General features: G+C 38.5%; 1 long non-coding RNA gene across 1 annotated transcript; it reads left to right on the top strand.

The window, feature by feature from the left end:
- Nucleotides 1-284: 284 nt before the first annotated feature.
- Nucleotides 285-4,299, top strand: LOC115293832. The gene is made up of 2 exons (XR_003909622.1): nt 285-408; nt 3,990-4,299. It is a non-coding gene; the product is annotated as an uncharacterized LOC115293832 (long non-coding RNA).
- Nucleotides 4,300-8,428: the final 4,129 nt, after the last annotated feature.

Below are 8,428 nucleotides of genomic sequence, written 5' to 3'. Positions count from 1 at the left end.
TCATTTATTTATTGGAAAGCCCTGCTCTCTGATGTGTAGGATGGCAAACAACTAAATTTGATAGTACTCCTGAAACCATCCATTTAGATAGTGGTAGGTGATTCTTGATACTTCCCCTCTCATAGTTCTCACATAAAAGGAGCAGGTAATGGGTAAGTCAAAATAAAAACTGCAAATCCTGAGTTTGCTGGGATAAAGTAACTCCAAGGCAGGCTGTTTTCCTGACCTTTATATTGCTCTCTCTCCTGTCGCTGCTCAGGAAAGAGGAAAAGAATTCTATCAGTCAAGATTTCACCAGAAAAACAGCAAGTACTTTTGAACATTTAAAACAGGGAGCCTAATGCAGGGAAGTAGTTACACAAGTGATGGAGAAGTGGAGAAGCAAACCAAGCCACATGGACATCATTGGTGAGTGAACCCAAAAGTTAGCCATTACTATACTTAGTCGGGAAGGAGGTAGTATTAACAATGCCTGAAGGGCTGCGATCATCCGACCAGAAGGCAATATGGTAGGCCTGTGTACTAGAAGATAGAACCATAAAGGACATGTAGCTGCTGCCAGGAAACCACTAAAGGCAGGGAGCAGGGAAAGGGAAACATACTTTGGATCCCCCCTGTATCATTTGTCGTCTAACATTGATAGTGCTTTCCATGAGTCAAACCCAGCCAGGTGACAGAGAAGTCTAAGGAAGATAGCCTGCAGGGGGTCAGCCCCTCTGCAACATACAGAGGAAGAGCAGGGGAAGGGTGATGAATAGATTTGAGGGCTGGTAGGTTCAGGACTGTCAAAAGAGCTGTAAAAATGTACTTAACTGTTCTTAAATATCCACAGGCCAAGTGCTCTGTTTGAATCTCTCCAAACATAATCTCATTTAATTATCACAAGAGCTTTCTTTGAAGGTAGGAATGATTATTATATCTTTAAAGAAGAAAAAAAAATGCAGGACCAGAAGATTTGTGGAATTTGTTTGTGGTCAGACACTAAGTAGGGTGAAGTCAGGATTCAAATGCACCTCTTCCTCATTATTAACCTCTTGTTCTTTCCACAGTATTCTTGACCCCTCAGGAGATTGGTGGTTAGTGGGGAGGAGGCACATCTCCTTCCTAACTACTCTCTTTCCCTTTTCATCTCTGCTGTGGTACCCAGGTGACTTCTGAGCCACATGGGCAGGATCTCTGTACCCCCTCCCAAGACTAGAGTACATAAAAATATGATATTTAATTCAAGTTGAATCTCATTTCAAATATAATGGTTGAGGTTGAAAAAAATGACCGTATTGAAACCATCTCTCTTGAGTAGATTTAAATACTAACTGCTTTCCTTTTCTGTACTGCAAAGGTGAGCATAGTTGCCTACACGTACATTTTTCAGAGGACGGTGGTGGTGGCAGTGTTTGCCGCAGGTCATGAGGTAAGAGACTAAAAGAGTGAGGGTGAGGCTCTTCCTTCCCAAATCTCAGGTGGAGCTTCTAGGTTGACAGCAAAATCCTCCTTTCATTTATAAATGGACTATGTTTGCTCTGGAAGCATCTGAGAGGATAAATATGGGATCCCACAAAAGCCACAATGTTATTTTTATAGTGTCCTTTCTCATTATAACTTCATTCCAAGTCTCTCTCTCATGCACACACTCTCTCTCTGTCTCTCTCTCTCTTTTGCCCTGCCCTCTGTTTTCTGTAGGGGGGAGAGTTTGTTTCTCATATATGAATGCATGCCCATGTATGACTGTGAAATTAAATACACACATAGGGGTAGAAGTTCTTTCCAGTTGAGATTCCTGAAAAAAATGCAAAGATAGACCCTTTGAATAACCTTTACCTGATGTAAAGATGTTTATAGCATTACTTTTCCAAAAATTTCCCCATTAGATGAGATGTGAAATGTGATCAAATTCTATCTTGGAAAAATATGGAACTCTAAAGAATGTACAAGTTAAATAATGACTAAATGGTTAGGTAAATACACTTTTAATTATTTTAAAAGACAGGTAATAGCAAATGTCATTTGGTATTTACAGGGCATACTGGTTTTTACCCTGAGAGATATCAAAATATGATTAAGATCTGGGTGAAGAAATTCAAACTTAATTTAAGGCTAAATTTCACCTTAATAAGCAATGTTTTAGGTACCCTTCAGTAGTAGGGAGAATAATGCCCCCATTAGTATCTATATCCTTATACTTGAAACCTGTTGGGGTATATGGCAAGGGGGAATTATGGGTTCAGATGGATTTGAGATTGCTAATCAGCTGACTTTAAAATAGGAAGATTATCTAGGATTATCCAGGTGGGCTCACTGTAATCATAAGGGATCTTATATCGGCATGAGGAAGGCAGAAATCAGAATGTCAGAATAACATGATGTAGAAAAGTCTTGACTGTAATTATTGGCTTTGAAGATGGAAAAGGGCAACCAGCCAAGGAATGTGGGCTGTTTCTAGAAGCTGCAAAAGGTAAGAAAACAGATTCTCCTCTAGAGCCTCCATAAAGGAACAGAGCTGTGTCAACCCCTTAATTTTAGCCTAGTGAGACCCAGGTTGGACTTCAGACCTGCAAAACTGTAATAAATTTATACTGTTTTAGGCCACTAAGTTTGCAGTAATCTCTTACAGCATCTACAGAAAAGTAATACACCTTCTAACTCAGGCTAGGCATACATAACACCAACAAAGAAAGCTTAAAAAAATAACATCAGTGTATTAGTTAGGGCAAGTGTATATTAGTTGCAACAACAGCAACAAAACTCTGAGTCTGGCGCCTTAGCCCACTCGGCCATCCTGACACCCAACAAAACTCTGAAAATCTCATGGCTTAATATAATTAAAATTTACTCTTAAACCCATAGAATTCAGACAGATGTTCTGGTCTGGTCAGTTTCCATATACTCATTCAAGCTTCAGTCTTTTTCCATCTTGTGGCCTCAACTTTCATGGAGACCTTGAAATCCTTTTCATTTACTGGAAGGTGTGGAAGGATTTCATGAGCATGGCCTGGAAATGGCATATCACTTAAATACACATTCCACTGCCATTACTCTAATATGCCAAACTTTCCCAGACTGGTGCAAATCTGTTCAATTTCTAACATCTTCCTAGATGAGGATTCTACACCTAGGTTTTTCTTAAGTTTTCACTTAAATCCCAATTAGTTAACATACAGTGTAACATTAGGTTTAGGTGTACAATATAGTTACTCAATACCTCCACACAACACAGGATGCTCATTGCAAGTGCTCTCCTTAATCTCCATCACCTATTTCACCTAATCCCCCTACCCACATCCCCTCTGGTAACCATCAGTTTGTTTTCTATAATTAAGAGTCTGTTTCTTGTTTTCTCTCTTTTTATGCTTTGCTTGTTTGTTTTGTTTCCACATATGAATGAAATCATATAGTGTTTGTCTTTTTCTGCCTAACTTATTTCACTTAGCACAATACTCTCTAATTCCATCCATGTCATTGCAGATGGCCAGATTTCATTCATTTTTTTTGGCTGAGTAATATCTATTGAATATACACACACCATATCTTCTTTACCCATTCATCACTTGATAATAACATGGGCTGTTCCCATAATTTGGCTATTGTAAACATTGCTGCTGTAAACATTAGGGTGCACATAACCCTTTGAATAAGTGTTCTTGTATTTGTTTGGTAAATACCTACTAGTGTGATTGCTGGATGGCAAGGTAGTTCTGTTTTTAACTTTTTGAGGAATCTCCATACTGTCTTCCATAGTGGCTCCCCTAGCTTTTGGAACCACTTCCATTGTATACCATAGATCAGTCTTCACTACAGTACTTTCTTCTAACTTAAATCTTTGTGCTTAGGCCTGTTTCTTCTTGTGAAAATAGCAAGTGGCTCTCATCTTTTGGGTGAGAACTCTTCAAAGTCGAGAAAACCACTTTTTAATCATTAATAGTCTTCATTGTTTCATGTTCATGTGGTTTTGAGATGTTTTAAATTAATCTCTAAACGTCTCCCATCTCCAGGCAAAAGTGGTGGCAAAACAGCAACTCTGATGTTGGGATGTGCATGTTAAAACGTTGCTCTGACTCACAGAATCGGAATGTAATTTACCATTGAGGATAAACTCTGTGAAAACACTTCCACGATCAAAATAAAAGATGAAAAAGAAGAGTATCTTTGAGCCCCAAGGAGAATTAGATCTGATGGTATCTGCTGCAACTTGCAAATGTGAACATTTTTAAGGGTAACAACAGGACTGGGATATAGCAGGCCAGAGAGAATTGTGTCTGAAAATGTTGCTGCACATTTGGTGCAAATCAACAGTGAAAAACAGACTTTGAGTACATTTTTTATTTATATCAAGTGACTGCTTCTTTCTAAAGTTGATTTTGTTTTCTTTTAACTTGTGTATTTTCTGGCCACTACTGCTACAATGGATACTGCCACTTGGCATGCAAATGTCAAGAACTAACTAGCCAAAGTAGAGAGGAAGGGGGCAGCTATGAAGTCTTACGTATCTATCACTCCATAGGGCTTGTGACCACATTTACAAGAGAAGACTGTCAAACTAATCAGAAGAGGTGATGGTAATGCTTTCTACGATCACATACAATGTCCTGTAAACATAGAATGTTGAATACAAGGATAAAATTAGGAACATGAAAGTCCCCTTGGGAGATGCAGCAGTGGTGGGGGCAATGTGTGTAGCAGTCCTAACAATGGGAAAGAGGTAGGATAATACTGTATTTGTTCATGAAGAAACAAGCCCTCTTGACACATTTTTCTCAAAACAGTTCTTTCCATCTTCTGTGACACTACCTTCTCCTAGGTAGTAGGTTATCCTACCTACTGTTTTAATCTATGGCTAATCTTTTACCTCCAGCCTCCTAATCAAGAGCCTTCTCTCACACCCCATCCTCACTCTCTCCTATAATCTATTCATATTTTGACTGCTAGAATAACCATGGCCTAGTCTCTAGCTATAACCCAAACTCTTGTTGTACTCTTGTATCCTGCAAGTTTACTGAATTTGCTTATCAGTTCTAGAAGTTTTCTTTTGGTGGAGTCTTTCAGATTTTCTATATAGAGTATTATGTTGTATGGGAATAGTGAAAGTTTGACTTCTTCCTTGCTAATTTGGATGCATTTTATTTCTCTTGTTGGATTGCTGTGGTTAGGACTTCCAGTACTATGTTAGATGACAGTTGGTGAGAGTGGACATACCTGTTCTGTTTCTGACTGCAGAGGAAAATTTCTCAGTTTTTCCCCGTTGAGGATGATATGAGCTGTCGATTTTTCATCTATGGACTTTATTATGTTAAGGTATGTTCCCTCTAAGCCTACTTCGATGAGGGTTTTCATCATAAATGGATGTTGTATTTTGTCAAATGCTTTTTTTCTGCATTTATTTAAGTGATTAAATGGTCTTTATGCTTTCTCTTTTTGATGTGATATATCACACCGATTGATTTGCAAATACTGAACCACTCTTGCAACCCAGGAATAAATCCCACTTAATCCCATGGTGAATAATTAAAAAAAATTTTTTTATGTCTTTTATTTATTTTTGAGAGACCGAGAGAGACAGTGCAAGCAGGGGAGGGTCAGAGAGAGAGAGAGAGACAGTGTGAGCAGGGGAGGGTCAGAGAGAAACAGAGACACAGAATCTGAAGCAGGCTCCAGGCTCTGAGCTAGCTGTCAGCACAGAACCCGACGTGGGGCTTGAACCCATGAAACATGAGATCACGACCTGAGCCGAAGCCAGCGCTTAACCAACTGAGCTATCCAGACACCCCTATGGTGAATAATTTTTTAAATGTATTGTTGGGTCCAATTTGTTAGTATTTTGCTGAGGATTTTTGTATCTATGTTCATCAGGGATATTGGCTTGTAGTTCTCTTTTTAGTCATGTCTTTATCTGGTTTTGGTATCAGGGTAATGCTGGACTCATAGAATGAATTTGGAAGTTTTCCTCCCTTTTCTAATTTTTAGAACATTTTCTCTATTTTTCTACTTTTTTTTGGAATAGTTTGAAAAGAATAGTTATTAGCTCCTCTTAAAGGTCATCTGTGAAGCCATCTGGCCCTGGACTTTTGTTTGTTGGTAGTTTTTTGATTACTGACTTAATTTCTTTTCTTGTTATCAATCTGAAGATCATGCATAGTTTTTTTAATGTTAAAAATAGTTATATCTTGATTGTGTTTACCACACTGTCTAATAAAATAAAAGAGATAGAAACAAAAAAGGCAAAAAAAAAAAAACCCAAAAACCTCCCAAACAAACCCCAAGAAGGCTTTGTGGTACATGATACACCATTTACAGAAGGTTTTGCTCAGGTGAGTGAGTAAAGAACATGGAGAAGTTTGCAAAGTGGAAGTACTTTTATTATTTTTCTGGTACCAGGTTTCTTAAACTCTTCATCACAGTTCGGGGAAACATAAATTTTTATTTGACTAAAGAAAAAATAACCATGACATGGCAGCACAAAACATTTCAGAATTAGTAGAAGACTCATTTCAGTAAAATAGAGTCTGGTGGAAGTAATTTATTCCTTTCCACTGAATTTAAGAATAGCCATTCTTGAATCCTTTCTAAATGAGGTAGTTATATTTTACATGAAAGTGTCTATTCTAGGGGTGCCTGGGTGGCTCAGTTGGTTAAGCGTCCAACTTCGGCTCAGGTCATGATCTCATGGTTCATGGGTTCCAGCCCTGTGTCGGGCTCTGTGCTGACAGCTAGCTCAGAGCCTGGAACCTGTCTTTGCATTCTGGGTCTCCCTCTGTCTGTGCCCTTCCCCTGCTCATGCTGTCTCTCTCTCTCTCTCTCTCAAAAATAAAAACATTAAAAAAAGTTAAAAAAAGTCTATTCTAGTGAGATTCTAAAATGTATTTGGTAATGCATTTCCATTAATTAATTAATAAAGCCCCTTATTCTTTATTAAAGGCTATTTTTACCTTTGTGGTTAATGGAATTGATAATCAGGATTCATTGTTTTCTGAATAATTCTCCTACTTCAACAAAGACCATTATTAAGTTGTTTTTCAGCCAAATAGGTGTAGTACTTTAACTTTATTCTTCAGGTGTAATTTTTTCATATTTTCAACAATCTCTTTGCATCTTTCCCAAGCTTCACTAATTTTAATATAGACCTGGATTTTGTTAATAAGTTCCAAACTGTTGTTAACAAATAAATAATTGACATTATGTGTCCTTCTCCATCCCACCTGGTAGCATTATCTAGAGGGCTGGCCAAGATTTAGGAAGTGCATTGTGTCCATAAGCTAATGACAGAAAAATTGGTTTAAGCAAGGACTAAATTCACAATTGTCCTTTCATTTGTACTGTGTCAAATAAAGCCAAGTAGGATATGGCTTTGCAGAAACAAAAGGGCTTTCAGGAAGAAAGAGGAGGGTGGCTCAAAGAGAGTTGTTGGAAGAACCTGTTTAGAGAATTCTCACTGGGGAAGGGGGAGTCGAGGCTGAAAAGTCAACGTGAAACAACAGAACATGCTTCTGTTGCTGATTGCAGTGCTCCAGTAGAGAAGGGATAACAACAGAGGGTTTAAGATCAAGGTGAAGGGACTGAATTTTGATACAGAAATTATACAAATTCCATGTAGCTGAAGAAATGCAGGGTTTGGGTGCTGAATGCAGTTATAATTTAATATTTGATAGTAGAAAGCTGATGGTGACTGTTTCTACTGTCTCTATAAATGTCATCATTGAGAATGATTGGAAAGTTGGGGGTTAGGAGACTTGAAGATAGAAGAAAAAAATGTGAGCTAGTAATAATTTAGAAGAACAGAAATAAACTAGGCATGTGTGGTAGGATTGCCCATTGAAGGTTAGCAGTCATGAATTTAAAGTGAGATCAATAAACACAGTTGTTTCTGGAATGGTCAGGGAAGTCTCAATTTTAGCTGTCAATGCTTTTCTTTATTATTAACTGTGAGGGATTACTCTTGCTCATTGGCTGTTTGGATAACCTCTGGTCTTAGAGAGAGAATGTCCAAGCCCACTGCTATCTAGAATCACAACCTTGGATAGTATTACAGCTGATAAGAGATAGAAATAGGACGAGGTGCCTGCAGAAGGGAGATGAAGTTTCCTCGTCACTGGAGTATGCTCCCTATGAGTTGAAGATAAGAGAACTGAGGGACGCCAAGTTACAGGTCAAGAAGCAGGAAGGAAAGGTCTTAAAGTGAATAGTCACCCCCATCTTATCCTAGACAACAAGGCACCATCCCATTGTTGATTCTGGGAGTAAAATGGTTTCCCTGGTTACTGAAGCCTGTTTATTCTGTCAGGCCAAAGCAGCAAGTATGTTCATGCTATGGCAGGCATACAACGAGCCTTTATCAACACCTTCTGTATCATCATATTCTCTTGGACCTTCTTCCTTCTAGCTGCATTCTTTTTTTCATCCTCCCCAGCCCCCCATGGCTGCTTATTTTCCTCTACAT

Source organism: Suricata suricatta, chromosome 6, assembly GCF_006229205.1.
Source record: "Suricata suricatta isolate VVHF042 chromosome 6, meerkat_22Aug2017_6uvM2_HiC, whole genome shotgun sequence".
NCBI classification, from domain to species: domain Eukaryota; kingdom Metazoa; phylum Chordata; class Mammalia; order Carnivora; family Herpestidae; genus Suricata; species Suricata suricatta.
The sequence above is the reverse complement of the archived record's forward strand: the minus strand, read 5'-3'. Positions and strand labels throughout refer to the sequence as shown.